Source organism: Aquarana catesbeiana, linkage group LG13 (genome assembly GCF_042186555.1).
Source record: "Aquarana catesbeiana isolate 2022-GZ linkage group LG13, ASM4218655v1, whole genome shotgun sequence".
NCBI lineage: Eukaryota > Metazoa > Chordata > Amphibia > Anura > Ranidae > Aquarana > Aquarana catesbeiana.
The window spans coordinates 216,314,747-216,332,049 of NC_133336.1; the positions used below are offsets into that span (position 1 = coordinate 216,314,747).

Genomic DNA, 17,303 nt, shown 5'->3' on the forward strand with positions numbered 1-17,303 from the left:
ATCATGAGGACCCCCCAATTCCCACCTCCCTCCTCTACACCATGGATAATAGATCATGAGGACCCCCAATTCCCACCTCCCTTCTCCACACAATGGATATTAGATCATAAGGACCCCCGAATTCCCACCTCCCTCCTCTACACCAGTGTTTCTCAACTCCAGTCCTCAAGGCGCACCAACAGGTCATGTTTTCAGGATTTCCCTCAGATGAAACAGCTATGGTAATTACTAAGGCAGTGAAACTGATCAAATCACCTGTGCAAAATAGTGGAAATCCTGAAAACATGACCTGTTGGTGTGCCTTGAGGACTGGAGTTGAGAAACACTGCTCTACACCATGGATATTACATCATGAGGACTCCCCAATTCCCACCTCTCATTTACACCATGGATAGATCACGAGGCCCCCCCAATTCCCACCTCCCTCTTCTACACCATGGATATTAGATCACGAGGACCCCCCTATTCCCACCTCCCTCCTCTACAAAATAGATATTAGATCATGAGGACCCCCCAATTCCAACCTCCCTCCTCTACACCAGGGATATTAGATCACGAGGACCCCCCAATTCCCACCTCTCTCCTCTACACCATGGATATTAGATCATGAGGACCCCCCCAATTCCCACCTCCCTCCTCTACACCATGGATATTAGATCATGAGGACCCCCAATTCCCACCTCCCTCCTCTACACAATGGATATTAGATCATGAGGACCCCCCAATCCCCCCCCCTCTACACCATGGATAATAGATCATGAGGACCCCCCCAATTCGCACCTCCATCCTGTACATCATAGATATTAGATCATGAGGACCCCCAATTCCCACCTCCCTCCTCTACACCATGGATATTAGATCACGAGGACCCCCAATTCCCACCGCCCTCCTCTACACGATGAATATTAGACCATGATGACCCTCCAATTCCCACCTCCCTTCCTCTCTAAACCATGGATATTAGACCACAAGGACCCCCCAATTCCCACCTCCCTCCTCTACACCATGGATATTAGATCATGAAGACCCCCCCAATTCCCACCTCCCTCCTCTACATCATAGATATTAGATCAAGGGGACCCCCCCAATTCCCACCTCCCTCCTCTACATCATAGATATTAGATAATGAGGACCCCCAATTCCCACCTCCCTCCACTACACCATGGATATTAGATAACGAGGACCCCCAATTCCCACCTCGCTCCTCTACACCATGGATATTAGATAACGAGGACCCCCCAATTCCTACCTCACTCCTCTACACCATGGATATTAGATAACGAGGACCCCCCAATTCCCACCTCCCTCCTCTACACCATGGATAATAGATAATGAGGACCCCCAATTCCCACCTCCCTCCACTACACCATGGATATTAGATAACGAGGACCCCCAATTCCCACCTCGCTCCTCTACACCATGGATATTAGATAACGAGGACCCCCCAATTCCTACCTCACTCCTCTACACCATGGATATTAGATAACGAGGACCGCCCAATTCCCACCGCCCTCCTCTACACCATGGATATTAGATCATGAGGATCCCCCAATTCCCACCGCCCTCCTCTACACCATGGATATTAGACCATTAGGACCCCCAATTCCCACCTCCCTTCCTCTCTAAAAAATGGATATTAGACCACAAGGACCCCCCAATTCCCCCTCCCCTCCTCTACACCATGGATATTAGATCATGAGGACCCCCCATTTCCCACCTCCCTCCTCTACACCATGGATTTTAGACCACGAGGAACCCCCAATTCCCACCTCACTCCTCTACACCATGGATATTAGATCATGAGGACCCCCCAATTCCCACCTCCCTCCTCTACACCATGGATATTAGATCATGAGGACCCCCAATTCCCACCGCCCTCCTCTACACCATGGGTATTAGATCATGAGGACCCCCCAATTCCAACCTCCCTCCTCTACACCATGGGTATTAGATCATGAGGACCCACCAATTCCCACCTCCCTCCTCTACACCATGGATATTAGATCATGAGGAACCCCCAATTCCCATCTCCCTCCTCTACACCATGGGTATTAGATCATGAGGACCCCCCAATTCCAACCTCCCTCCTCTACACCATGGGTATTAGATCATGAGGACCCCCCAATTCCCACCTCCCTCCTCTACACCATGGGTATTAGATTATGAGGACCCCCCAATTCCCACCTCCCTCCTCTACACCATGGGTATTAGATCATGAGGACCCCCCAATTCCCACCTCCCTCCTCTACACCATGGGTGTTAGATCATGAGGACCCCCCCCCCCCCCCAATTCCCACCTCCCTCCTCTACACCATGGATATTAGACCACAAGGACCCCCCATTTCCCACCTCCCTCTTCTACACCATGGATATTAGACCATGAGGACCCCAAAATTCCCACCTCCCTCCTCTACACCATGGGTATTAGATCATGAGGAACCCCCAATTCCCACCTCCCTCCTCTGCACCATGGGTATTAGATCATAAGGACCCCCCAATTCCCACCTCCCTCCTCTACACCATGGATATTAGACCATGAGGACCCCCAATTCCCACCTCCCTTCCTCTCTATACCATGGATATTAGATCATGAGGACCCCCCCCCCCCCATTTCCCACCTCCCTCCTTTACACCATGGATTTTAGACCATGAGGGCCCCACAATTCCCACCTCCCTCCTCTACACCATGGATATTAGATCATGAGGAACCCCCAATTCCCACCTCCCTCCTCTACACCATGGGTATTAGATCATGAGGACCCCCCAATTCCCACCTCCCTCCTCTACACCATGGATATTAGATCATGAGGACCCCCAATTCCCACCTCCCTCCTCTACACCATGGATATTAGATCATGAGGACCTCCCAATCCCCCCCCTCCTCTACACCATGGGTATTAGATCATGAGGACCCCCCCAATTCCCACCTCCCTCCTCTACACCATGGATATTAGACCACAAGGACCCCCCATTTCCCACCTCCCTCCTCTACACCATGGATATTAGACCATGAGGACCCCAAAATTCCCACCTCCCTCCTCTACACCATGGGTATTAGATCATGAGGACCCCCAATTCCAACCTCCCTCCTCTACACCATGGGTATTAGATCATGAGGACCTCCGAATTCCCACCTCCCTCCTCTACACCATGGATATTAGACCATGAGGACCCCCAATTCCCACCTCCCTTCCTCTCTACACCATGGATATTAGATCATGAGGACCCCCCAATTCCCACCTCCCTTCTCTACACCATGGATAATAGATCATGAGGACCCCCCAATTCCCACCTCCCTCGTCTACACCATGGATAATAGATCGTGAGGACCCCCCAATTCCCACCTCCCTCCTCTACACCATGGATAACAGATCATGAGGACCCCCCCCCCAATTCCCACCTCCCTTCTCTGCACCATGGATATTAGATCATGAGGACCCCCTAATTCCCACCTCCTTCCTCTACACCATGGGTATTAGATCATGAGGACCCCCAATTCCCACCTCCCTCCTCTAAACCATGGATAATAGATCATGAGGACCCCCAATTCCCACCTCCCTCCTCTACACCATAGATATTAGATCATGAGGACCCCCAATTCCCACCTCCCTCCTCTACACCATGGATATTAGATTATGAGGACCCCCCTAATTTCCACCTCCCTCCTCTACACCATGGGTATTATATCATGAGGACCCCCCCAATTCCCACCTCCCTTCTCTGCACCATGGATATTAGATCATGAGGACCCCCTAATTCCCACCTCCCTTTTCTATACCATGAATATTAGATCATGAGGACCCCCCAATTCCCACATCCCTCCTCTACACCATGGATATTAGATCATGAGGACCCCCCAATTCCCACCTCCCTCCTCTACACAATGGATATTAGATCATGAGGACCCCCCAATTCCCACATCCCTCCTCTACACCATGGATATTAGATCATGAGGACCCCCCAATTCCCACCTCCCTCCTCTACACAATGGATATTAGATCATGAGGACCCCCCAATTCCCACATCCCTCCTCTACACCATGGATATTAGATCATGAGGACCCTCCAATTCCCACCTCCCCCCTCTACACCATGAATATTAGATCATGAGGACCCCCCAATTCCCACCTCCCCCCTCTACACCATGAATATTAGATCATGAGGACCCTCCAATTCCCACCTCCCCCCTCTACACCATGAATATTAGATCATGAGGACCCCCCAATTCCCACCTCCCTTCCTGTCTACACCATGGAGTGTGACCAAACTGCACCCACCTAAGTTAGTATTGAATACATGGCTGGGAGGGCACAGAACACGCCTTCAGCTTCTTCCACTTACCTGTCCTTCCCAGGGTCTGATTGGTTACCTACTGTGGTCCTAACCTCAGGGCCCCGCTCTGCTCCCCTCCTAGCTTTTAGATCCTGGCTTTCTCTTACCCTCCCCCGTGGCCCCGTTCTGCTCCCCTTCTAATGAATCTTTCTGTCCTTGCTCCCTCCTATGGCCATTAACCGCGGGGTCCCGTGTTCTGTCCTCCTCCCTCCTGTGGCCCCCAACCCCTAGGGCCCCACTTGCTTTCCACATAGTAATATGTTCTGTGTTTTCTGCTGTCTGTGTCCCCATTGGGGAGCTCCGCCCTCTATTTGTCCAGGTGTCACTGAGACAGGAAGTGATAAGAAATATTCTAATGGGGACGGCTTTTCTGTTGACAACTAAGAGGAGATTGTCCTTAATTTCCTGTTGTGTCTTCAGGACAGGAAGTAAAAGAGACTCTGTCCCTGGGACACAGCTGAGTACCCAGGATGCAGCGGGAGCTCCCCCGTATTTGTAGAGTAGTGGTGTGATGGAAGGAGGTGGTTAGATCGGGGGGTATTTATATATCGGGGTACAGCTATACACCGGGGGGGTATTTATATGTCGGGGTACATCTATACACTGGGGGTGGTATTTATATATCGGGGTACATCTATACACCGGGGGTGGTATTTATAGATCGGGGTACAGCTATACACCGGGGGGGGTATTTATATATCGGGGTACATCTATACACCGGGGGTGGTATTTATATATTGGGGTACATCTATACACCGGGGGGGTATTTATATGTCAGGGTACATCTATACACCGGGGGTGGTATTTATATATTGGGGTACATCTATACACCGGGGAGAGGGGGGCATTTATATGTCGGGGTACATCTATACAACGGGGGTATTTATATATCGGGGTACATCTATACCTCGGAGGGGGGTATTTATACATCGGGGTACATCTATACACCGGGGGGGTATTTATATATCGGGGTACATCTATACACTGGGGGGGGATATTTATATATCGGGGTACATCTATACACCGGGGGGTATTTATATATCGGGGTACATCTATACCTCGGAGGGGGGTATTTATACATCGGGGTACATCTATACACCGGGGGGGGTATTTATATATCGGGGTACATCTATACATTGGGCGGGGATATTTATATATCGGGGTACATCTATACACTGGGGGGGATATTTATACATCGGGGTACATCTATACACTGGGGGGGGATATTTATATATCGGGGTACATCTATACACTGGGGGGATATTTATACATCGGGGTACATCTATACACTGGGGGGATATTTATATATCGGGGTACATCTATACACTGGGGGGGGGATATTTATATATCGGGGTACATCTATACACTGGGGGGATATTTATACATCGGGGTACATCTATACACTGGGGGGGGATATTTATATATCGGGGTACATCTATACACTGGGGGGGGTATTTATACATCGGGGTACATCTATACACTGGGGGGGGATATTTATATATCGGGGTACATCTATACACTGGGGGGGATATTTATATATCGGGGTACATCTATACCTCAGAGGGGGGTATTTATATATCGGGGTACATCTATACACTGGGGGGGATATTTATACATCGGGGTACATCTATACACTGGGGGGGGGGATATTTATATATCGGGGTACATCTATACACCGGGGGGGATATTTATATATCGGGGTACATCTATACACCGGGGGGGATATTTATATATCAGGGTACATCTATACACTGGGGGGGGGATATTTATATATCGGGGTACATCTATACACTGGGGGGGGATATTTATATATCGGGGTACATCTATACACTGGGCGGGGATATTTATACATCGGGGTACATCTATACACTGGGGGGGGGATATTTATATATCGGGGTACATCTATACACTGGGCGGGGATATTTATACATCGGGGTACATCTATACACTGGGGGGGGGATATTTATATATCGGGGTACATCTATACACTGGGCGGGGATATTTATACATCGGGGTACATCTATACACTGGGGGGATATTTATATATCGGGGTACATCTATACACTGGGGGGCGGGGATATTTATATATTGGGGTACATCTATACACTGGGGGGGGATATTTATATATCGGGGTACATCTATACACTGGGGGGGGTATTTATATATCGGGGTACATCTATACACTGGGGGGGGATATTTATATATCGGGGTACATCTATACACTGGGGGGGATATTTATATCGGGGTACATCTATACACTGGGGGGATCTTTATATATCGGGGTACATCTATACACCGGGGGGGATATTTTTATATCGGGGTACATCTATACACTGGGGGGGATATTTATATATCGGGGTACATCTATACACCGGGGGGTATTTATATATCGGGGTACATCTATACCTCGGAGGGGGGTATTTATACATCGGGGTACATCTATACACCGGGGGGGTATTTATATATCGGGGTACATCTATACATTGGGCGGGGATATTTATATATCGGGGTACATCTATACACTGGGGGGGATATTTATATATCGGGGTACATCTATACATTGGGCGGGGATATTTATACATCGGGGTACATCTATACACTGGGGGGGGGATATTTATATATATCGGGGTACATCTATACACTGGGGGGGGATATTTATATATCGGGGTACATCTATACACTGGGGGGGGGATATTTATATATCGGGGTACATCTATACACTGGGCGGGGATATTTATACATTGGGGTACATCTATACACTGGGGGGGGATATTTATATATCGGGGTACATCTATACACTGGGGGGAGGGGATATTTATATATATCGGGGTACATCTATACACTGGGGGGGATATTTATATATCGGGGTACATCTATACACTGGGGGGGGATATTTATATATCGGGGTACATCTATACACTGGGGGGATATTTATATATCGGGGTACATCTATACACCGGGGGGGATATTTATATATCGGGGTACATCTATACACTGGGGGGGGATATTTATACATCGGGGTACATCTATACACTGGGGGGATATTTATACATCGGGGTACATCTATACACTGGGGGGGATATTTATATATCGGGGTACATCTATACACTGGGGGGGGGATATTTATATATCGGGGTACATCTATACACTGGGGGGGGGATATTTATATATCGGGGTACATCTATACACTGGGCGGGGATATTTATACATTGGGGTACATCTATACACTGGGGCGGGGATATTTATATATCGGGGTACATCTATACACTGGGGGGGATATTTATATATCGGGGTACATCTATACACTGGGGGGGGATATTTATACATCGGGGTACATCTATACACTGGGGGGATATTTATACATCGGGGTACATCTATACACTGGGGGGGATATTTATATATCGGGGTACATCTATACACTGGGGGGGGATATTTATACATCGGGGTACATCTATACACTGGGGGGATATTTATACATCGGGGTACATCTATACACTGGGGGGGATATTTATATATCGGGGTACATCTATACACTGGGGGGTATTTATATATCGGGGTACATCTATACACTGGGGGGGATATTTATATATCGGGGTACATCTATACACTGGGGGGGGATATTTATACATCGGGGTACATCTATACACTGGGGGCGGGGATATTTATACATCGGGGTACATCTATACACTGGGGGGGATATTTATATATCGGGGTACATCTATATACTGGGGGGGGGATATTTATATATCGGGGTACATCTATACACTGGGGGGGATATTTATATATCGGGGTACATCTATACACTGGGGGGGGGATATTTATATATCGGGGTACATCTATACACTGGGGGGGATATTTATACATCAGGGTACATCTATACACTGGGGGGGGATATTTATATATCGGGGTACATCTATACACTGGGGGGGGGATATTTATATATCGGGGTACATCTATACCTCAGAGGGGGATATTTATATATCGGGGTACATCTATACACTGGGGGGGTATTTATATATCGGGGTACATCTATACACTGGGGGGGGATATTTATATATCGGGGTACATCTATACCTCGGAGGGGGGTATTTATATATCGGGGTACATCTATACCTCAGAGGGGGGTATTTATATATCGGGGTACATCTATACACTGGGGGGGTATTTATATATCGGGGTACATCTATACCTCAGAGGGGGGTATTTATATATCGGGGTACATCTATACCTCAGAGGGGGGTATTTATATATCGGGGTACATCTATACACTGGGGGGGGATATTTATATATCGGGGCACATCTATACACTGGGGGGGGATATTTATATATCGGGGTACATCTATACACTGGGGGGGGATATTTATACATCGGGGTACATCTATACACTGGGGGGTATTTATATATCGGGGTACATCTATACACTGGGGGGATATTTATACATCGGGGTACATCTATACACTGGGGGGTATTTATATATCGGGGTACATCTATACACTGGGGGGGGATATTTATACATCGGGGTACATCTATACACTGGGGGGGATATTTATATATCGGGGTACATCTATACACCGGGGGGGATATTTATATATCGGGGTACAGCTATACACGGGGGGGATATTTATATATCGGGGTACATCTATACACTGGGGGGATATTTATATATCGGGGTACATCTATACACTGGGGGGGGGATATTTATATATCGGGGTACATCTATACCTCAGAGGGGGGTATTTATATATCGGGGTACATCTATACACTGGGGGGATATTTATATATCGGGGTACATCTATACACTGGGGGGATATTTATATATCGGGGTACATCTATACACTGGGGGGATATTTATATATCGGGGTACATCTATACACTGGGGGGGGGATATTTATATATCGGGGTACATCTATACACTGGGGGGGATATTTATATATCGGGGTACATCTATACACTGGGGGGGGATATTTATATATCGGGGTACATCTATACACTGGGGGGGATATTTATACATCGGGGTACATCTATACACTGGGGGGGGATATTTATATATCGGGGTACATCTATACACTGGGGGGGGATATTTATATATCGGGGTACATCTATACACTGGGGGGATATTTATATATCGGGGTACATCTATACACCGGGGGGGATATTTATATATCGGGGTACATCTATACACTGGGGGGATATTTATATATCGGGGTACATCTATACACCAGGGGGGATATTTATATATCGGGGTACATCTATACACTGGGGGGGGGATATTTATATATCGGGGTACATCTATACACCAGGGGGGATATTTATATATCGGGGTACATCTATACACTGGGGGGGGATATTTATACATCGGGGTACATCTATACACTGGGGGGGGATATTTATATATCGGGGTACATCTATACACTGGGGGGGGGATATTTATATATCGGGGTACATCTATACACTGGGGGCGGGGATATTTATACATCGGGGTACATCTATACACTGGGGGGGGATATTTATATATCGGGGTACATCTATACACTGGGGGGGGATATTTATACATCGGGGTACATCTATACACCGGGGGGGATATTTATATATCGGGGTACATCTATACACTGGGGGGGATATTTATACATCAGGGTACATCTATACACTGGGGGGGGGATATTTATATATCGGGGTACATCTATACACTGGGCGGGGGATATTTATATATCGGGGTACATCTATACCTCAGAGGGGGATATTTATATATCGGGGTACATCTATACACTGGGGGGTATTTATATATCGGGGTACATCTATACCTCAGAGGGGGGTATTTATATATCGGGGTACATCTATACACTGGGGGGGTATTTATATATCGGGGTACATCTATACCTCAGAGGGGGGTATTTATATATCGGGGTACATCTATACCTCAGAGGGGGGTATTTATATATCGGGGTACATCTATACACTGGGGGGGGATATTTATATATCGGGGTACATCTATACACTGGGGGGGGATATTTATACATCGGGGTACATCTATACACTGGGGGGTATTTATATATCGGGGTACATCTATACACTGGGGGGGGATATTTATATATCGGGGTACATCTATACACTGGGGGGGATATTTATATATCGGGGTACATCTATACACTGGGGGGGATATTTATATATCGGGGTACATCTATACACTGGGGGGGGATATTTATATATCGGGGTACATCTATACACTGGGGGGGGATATTTATATATCGGGGTACATCTATACACTGGGGGGGGATATTTATATATCGGGGTACATCTATACACTGGGGGGGGATATTTATATATCGGGGTACATCTATACCTCAGAGGGGGGTATTTATATATCGGGGTACATCTATACACTGGGGGGATATTTATATATCGGGGTACATCTATACACTGGGGGGGGATATTTATATATCGGGGTACATCTATACACTGGGGGGGGATATTTATATATCGGGGTACATCTATACACTGGGGGGGTATTTATATATCGGGGTACATCTATACACTGGGGGGATATTTATATATCGGGGTACATCTATACACTGGGGGGGGGATATTTATATATCGGGGTACATCTATACACTGGGGGGGATATTTATATATCGGGGTACATCTATACACTGGGGGGGGGATATTTATATATCGGGGTACATCTATACACTGGGGGGGGGATATTTATATATCGGGGTACATCTATACACTGGGGGGGATATTTATATATCGGGGTACATCTATACACCGGGGGGGTATTTATATGTCGGGGTACATCTATACACTGGGGGGGATATTTATATATTGGGGTACATCTATACACTAGGGGGGTATTTATACATTATATTTATAAAGCAGTAAATGTCACATTCACTGATGATTGGTTGCGGGTGAATCTCCGGATCCTGGTGTGTGATTGGACGGGGGAGGGAGTCCGGTCCTCTGCCGCCGCCCCCCGGATGGTGAGGGGGGGGGGGGGGTGTGATGTTTATGGTTGGAGGGGAGTCCTCCAGAGGGGGGGGGGGTATGAATAGAGCTGTGTACACCCCCTCCCCCATACACAGGGCCCCATTCACACTCAGGACAAAAACACCTCAAACCTGATTGGCTGCTGCCGGGCCACAAAAACTCCGCCCCTGACAAACACCTTTCCTAAATCTATCCTTATCACACCCCTCCCCCCCAGACATTGACCCCAGAGAACTCCACCCCAAACAGGAACCATAACTCCTCCCCCCAGGGGCCCCAATACTGATCCCAGAGAACTCCACCCCAAACAGGAACCATAACTCCTCCCCCCCGGGGGCCCAATACTGACCCCAGAGAACTCCACCCCAAACAGGAAACATAACTCCTCCCCCCCGGGGGCCCAATACTGACCCCAGAGAACTCCATTCCAAACAGGAACCATAACTCCTCCCCCCCGGGGGCCCAATACTGACCCCAGAGAACTCCACCCCAAACAGGAACCATAACTCCTCCCCCCAGGGGCCCCAATACTGATCCCAGAGAACTCCACCCCAAACAGGAACCATAACTCCTCCCCCCCGGGGGCCCAATACTGACCCCAGAGAACTCCACCCCAAACAGGAAACATAACTCCTCCCCCCCGGGGGCCCAATACTGACCCCAGAGAACTCCATTCCAAACAGGAACCATAACTCCTCCCCCCCGGGGGCCCCAATACTGACCCCACAGAACTCCACCCCAAACAGGAACCATAACTCCTCCCCCCAGGGACCCAAATACTGACCCAAGAGAACTCCACCCCAAACAGGAACCATAACTCCTCCCCCCAGGGGGCCCAATACTGACCCCAGAGAACTCCACCCCAAACAGGAACCATAACTCCTCCCCCCAGGGGCCCCAATACTGACCCCAGAGAACTCCATTCCAAACAGGAACCATAACTCCTCCCCCCAGGGACCCAAATACTGACCCAAGAGAACTCCACCCCAAACAGGAACCATAACTCCTCCCCCCAGGGGCCCCAATACTGACCCCAGAGAACTCCACCCCAAACAGGAACCATAACTCCTCCCCCCAGGGGCCCCAATACTGACCCCAGAGAACTCCACCCCAAACAGGAACCATAACTCCTCCCCCCAGGGGCCCCAATACTGACCCCACAGAACTCCACCCCAAACAGGAACCATAACTCCTCCCCCCAGGGACCCAAATACTGACCCAAGAGAACTCCACCCCAAACAGGAACCATAACTCCTCCCCCCAGGGGCCCCAATACTGACCCCACAGAACTCCACCCCAAACAGGAACCATAACTCCTCCCCCCAGGGGCCCCAATACTGACCCCAGAGAACTCCACCCCAAACAGGAACCATAACTCCTCCCCCCAGGGGCCCCAATACTGACCCCAGAGAACTCCACCCCAAACAGGAACCATAACTCCTCCCCCCAGGGGCCCCAATACTGATCCCAGAGAACTCCACCCCAAACAGGAACCATAACTCCTCCCCCCCGGGGGCCCAATACTGACCCCAGAGAACTCCACCCCAAACAGGAACCATAACTCCTCCCCCCCGGGGGCCCAATACTGACCCCAGAGAACTCCACCCCAAACAGGAACCATAACTCCTCCCCCCAGGGGCCCCAATACTGATCCAGAGAACTCCACCCCAAACAGGAACCATAACTCCTCCCCCCCGGGGGCCCAATACTGACCCCAGAGAACTCCATTCCAAACAGGAACCATAACCCCTCCCCCCAGGGACCCAAATAATGACCCAAGAGAACTCCACCCCAAACAGGAACCATAACTCCTCCCCCCAGGGGCCCCAATACTGACCCCAGAGAACTCCACCCCAAACAGGAACCATAACTCCTCCCCCCAGGGGCCCCAATACTGACCCCAGAGAACTCCACCCCAAACAGGAACCATAACTCCTCCCCCCAGGGGCCCCAATACTGACCCCACAGAACTCCACCCCAAACAGGAACCATAACTCCTCCCCCCAGGGCCCCAATACTGACCCCAGAGAACTCCACCCCAAACAGGAACCATAACTCCTCCCCCCAGGGGCCCCAATACTGACCCCAGAGAACTCCACCCCAAACAGGAACCATAACTCCTCCCCCCAGGGCCCCAATACTGACCCCACAGAACTCCACCCCAAACAGGAACCATAACTCCTCCCCCCAGGGGCCCCAATACTGACCCCAGAGAACTCCACCCCAAACAGGAAACATAACTCCTCCCCCCAGGGCCCCAATACTGACCCCACAGAACTCCACCCTCCTCGCTCTCTGAGGTAATGTCTTCCCGCCCTCCGCACTGTCACTCACCTCTCTGTAAACCCGCCCACCCCGGTAGAGACTCCTCCCCACTCTACTTCCTCAATCATTCAGATATGCGTAACTCCGCCCACCCCGTCTGAACTTTTTCGGGTCAGTCAGTTTTGTAGCTACTCCCTCGTGTAGTCAGTGAGTGGGGTGGCTCCTCCCCCTTATAATTCAGTCAGTAGAGTGGCTCCTCCCCCGTGCAGTCAGTCAGTGGAGTGGCTCCTCCCCCGTGCAGTCATTATTAGGATGGCTCCTCCCCCGTGCAGTCAGTCAGTGGGGTGGCTCCTCCCCCGTGCAGTCAGTCAGTGGGGTGGCTCCTCCCCCGTGCAGTCAGTCAATGTGGTGGCTCCCCCCCCCGTGCAGTCAGTCAGTGGGGTGGCTCCTCCCCCGTGCAGTCAGTCAGTGGGGTGGCTCCTCCCCCGTGCAGTCAGTCAGTGTGGTGGCTCCTCCCCCGTGCAGTCATTATTAGGATGGCTCCTCCCCCGTGCAGTCAGTCAGTGGGGTGGCTCCTCCCCCGTGCAGTCAGTCAGTGAGGTGGCTCCCCCCCCCGTGCAGTCAGTCAGTGGGGTGGCTCCTCCCCCGTGCAGTCAGTCAGTGGGGTGGCTCCTCCCCCGTGCAGTCAGTCAGTGAGGTGGCTCCCCCCCCCGTGCAGTCAGTCAGTGGGGTGGCTCCTCCCCCGTGCAGTCAGTCAGTGGGGTGGCTCCTCCCCCGTGCGGTCAGTCAATGTGGTGGCTCCCCCCCCCGTGCAGTCAGTCAGTGGGGTGGCTCCTCCCCCGTGCGGTCAGTCAGTGGGGTGGCTCCTCCCCCGTGCAGTCAGTCAGTGGGGTGGCTCCTCCCCCGTGCAGTCAGTCAGTGGGGTGGCTCCTCCCCCGTGCAGTCAGTCAGTGTGGTGGCTCCTCCCCCGTGCAGTCATTATTAGGATGGCTCCTCCCCCGTGTAGTCATTAGTGGGGTGTGGGGGTGTCGGTGTTGCAGAGCGGGGAGGATGGGGGGAGAGATCACATCTTCCGTCTACTGCTGTGTCTTCATCATATTCATCACCACACCGAGGAGACACCCCACAGGTCAGTCCCAGGGGGAGGGGTGACTGGCCAGGGGTCTGAGGGGTGACTGGCTGGGGGGTGAAGGGGGTGACTGGCTGGGGGCTGAGGGGTGACTGGCTGTGGCTGGGGTCTGAGGGGTGACTGGCTGGGGGCTGAGGGGTGACGGGCTGAGGGGTGACTGGCTGGGGGCTGAGGGGTGACGGGCTGAGGGGTGACGGGCTGAGGGGTGACGGGCTGAGGGGTGACGGGCTGAGGGGTGACTGGCTGGGGGCTGAGGGGTGACTGGCTGGGGGTCTGAGGGGTGACGGGGTGACTGGCTGGGGGTCTGAGGGGTGACTGGCTGGGGGTCTGAGGGGTGACTGGCTGGGGGCTGAGGGGTGACGGGCTGAGGGGTGACGGGGTGACTGGCTGGGGGCTGAGGGGTGACTGGCTGGGGGTCTGAGGTGGCTGGGGGTCTGAGGGGTGACTGGCTAAAGGGATGACTGGCTGAGGGGTGACTGGCTGAGGGGTGACTGGCTGAGGGGTGACTGGCTGAGGGGTGACTGGCTGAGGGGTGACTGGCTGGGGGGTGACGGGCTGGGGGGTGACGGGCTGGGGGGTGACGGGCTGGGGGGTGACGGGCTGGGGGGTGACGGGCTGGGGGGTGACGGGCTGGGGGGTGACGGGCTGAGGGGTGACTGGCTGAGGGTCTGAGGGGTGACTGGCTGGGGGGCTGAGGGGTGACTGGGTGACTGGCTGGGGGTCTGAGGGGTGACTGGCTGGGGGTCTGAGGGGTGACGGGCTGAGGGGTGTCGGGCTGGGGGTCTGAGGGGTGACGGGCTGGAGGCTGAGGGCTGACGGGCTGAGGGGTGACGGGCTGGGGGCTGAGGGGTGACTGGCTGGGGGCTGAAGGGTGACTGGCTGGGGGCTGAGGGGTGACGGGCTGAGGGGTGACGGGTGACTGGCTGAGGGGTGACTGGCTGGGGGCTGAGGGGTGACGGTCTGAGGGGTGACGGTCTGAGGGGTGACGGGCTGGGGGTCTGAGGGGTGACGGTCTGAGGGGTGACGGGCTGGGGGTCTGAGGGGTGACGGGCTGGGGGTCTGAGGGGTGACGGGCTGAGGGGTGACGGGCTGGGGGTCTGAGGGGTGACTGGCTGGGGGCTGAGGGGTGACTGGCTGAGGGGTGACGGGCTGTGGCTGAGGGGTGACGGGGTGACTGGCTTGGGTCTGAGGGGTGACTGGCTGTGGGTTGAGGGGTGACTGGCTGGGGGCTGAGGGATGACTGGCTGAGGGGTGACGGGCTGAGGGGTGACGGGGTGACTGGCTTGGGTCTGAGGGGTGACTGGCTGGGGGTTGAGGGGTGACTGGCTAAAGGGATGACTGGCTGTGGGCTGGGGGCTGAGGGGTGACGGGCTGAGGGGTGACGGGCTGAGGGGTGACGGGTGACTGGCTGGGGGCTGAGGGGTGACTGGCTGGGGGTCTGAGGTGGCTGGGGGTCTGAGGTGGCTGGGGGTCTGAGGTGGCTGAGGGGTGACGGGCTGAGGGGTGACGGGCTGAGGGGTGACGGGCTGTGGGCTGAGGGGTGACTGGCTGGGGGTCTGAGGGGTGACGGGCTGAGGGGTGACGGGCTGAGGGGTGACGGGCTGAGGGGTGACGGGCTGAGGGGTGACGGGCTGTGGGCTGAGGGGTGATGGGCTGAGGGGTGACGGGCTGTGGGTCTGAGGGGTGACTGGCTGGGGGTCTGAGGGGTGACGGGGTGACGGGCTGGGGGTCTGAGGGGTGACGGGTGACTGGCTGGGGGCTGAGGGGTGACGGTCTGAGGGGTGACGGGCTGGGGGTCTGAGGGGTGACGGTCTGAGGGGTGACGGGCTGGGGGTCTGAGGGGTGACGGGCTGAGGGGTGACGGGCTGGGGGTCTGAGGGGTGACTGGCTGGGGGCTGAGGGGTGACTGGCTGAGGGGTGACGGGCTGTGGCTGAGGGGTGACGGGGTGACTGGCTTGGGTCTGAGGGGTGACTGGCTGGGGGCTGAGGGGTGACGGGCTGAGGGGTGACGGAGTGACTGGCTGGGGGCTGAGGGATGACTGGCTGAGGGGTGACGGGCTGAGGGGTGACGGGGTGACTGGCTTGGGTCTGAGGGGTGACTGGCTGGGGGTTGAGGGGTGACTGGCTAAAGGGATGACTGGCTGTGGGCTGGGGGCTGAGGGGTGACGGGCTGAGGGGTGACGGGTGACTGGCTGGGGGCTGAGGGGTGACTGGCTGGGGGTCTGAGGTGGCTGGGGGTCTGAGGGGTGACGGGCTGAGGGGTGACGGGCTGAGGGGTGACGGGCTGAGGGGTGACGGGCTGAGGGGTGACGGGCTGGGGGTCTGAGGGGTGACGGGCTGGGGGTCTGAGGGGTGACGGGCTGAGGGGTGACGGGGTGACGGGCTGAGGGGTGACGGGCTGTGGGTCTGAGGGGTGACGGGCTGTGGGTCTGAGGGGTGACTGGCTGGGGGTCTGAGGGGTGACGGGGTGACGGGCTGAGGGGCTGGGGGTCTGAGGGGTGACGGGCTGGGGGTCTGAGGGGTGACGGGCTGGAGGGCTGAGGGGTGACGGGCTGAGGGGTGACGGGCTGAGGGGTGACGGGCTGAGGGGG

At 53.3% G+C, this 17,303-nt stretch overlaps 1 protein-coding gene across 1 annotated transcript in view; it reads left to right on the plus strand.

The window, feature by feature from the left end:
* Positions 1-14,560: 14,560 nt before the first annotated feature.
* The window catches only part of ADAM15 (ADAM metallopeptidase domain 15), a 53,974-nt gene continuing 51,231 nt past the window's right edge, over positions 14,561-17,303 (plus strand). The window contains 1 exon segment of the mRNA XM_073608715.1: positions 14,561-14,712. The gene's annotated coding sequence lies outside the window, so the exon portion shown is untranslated.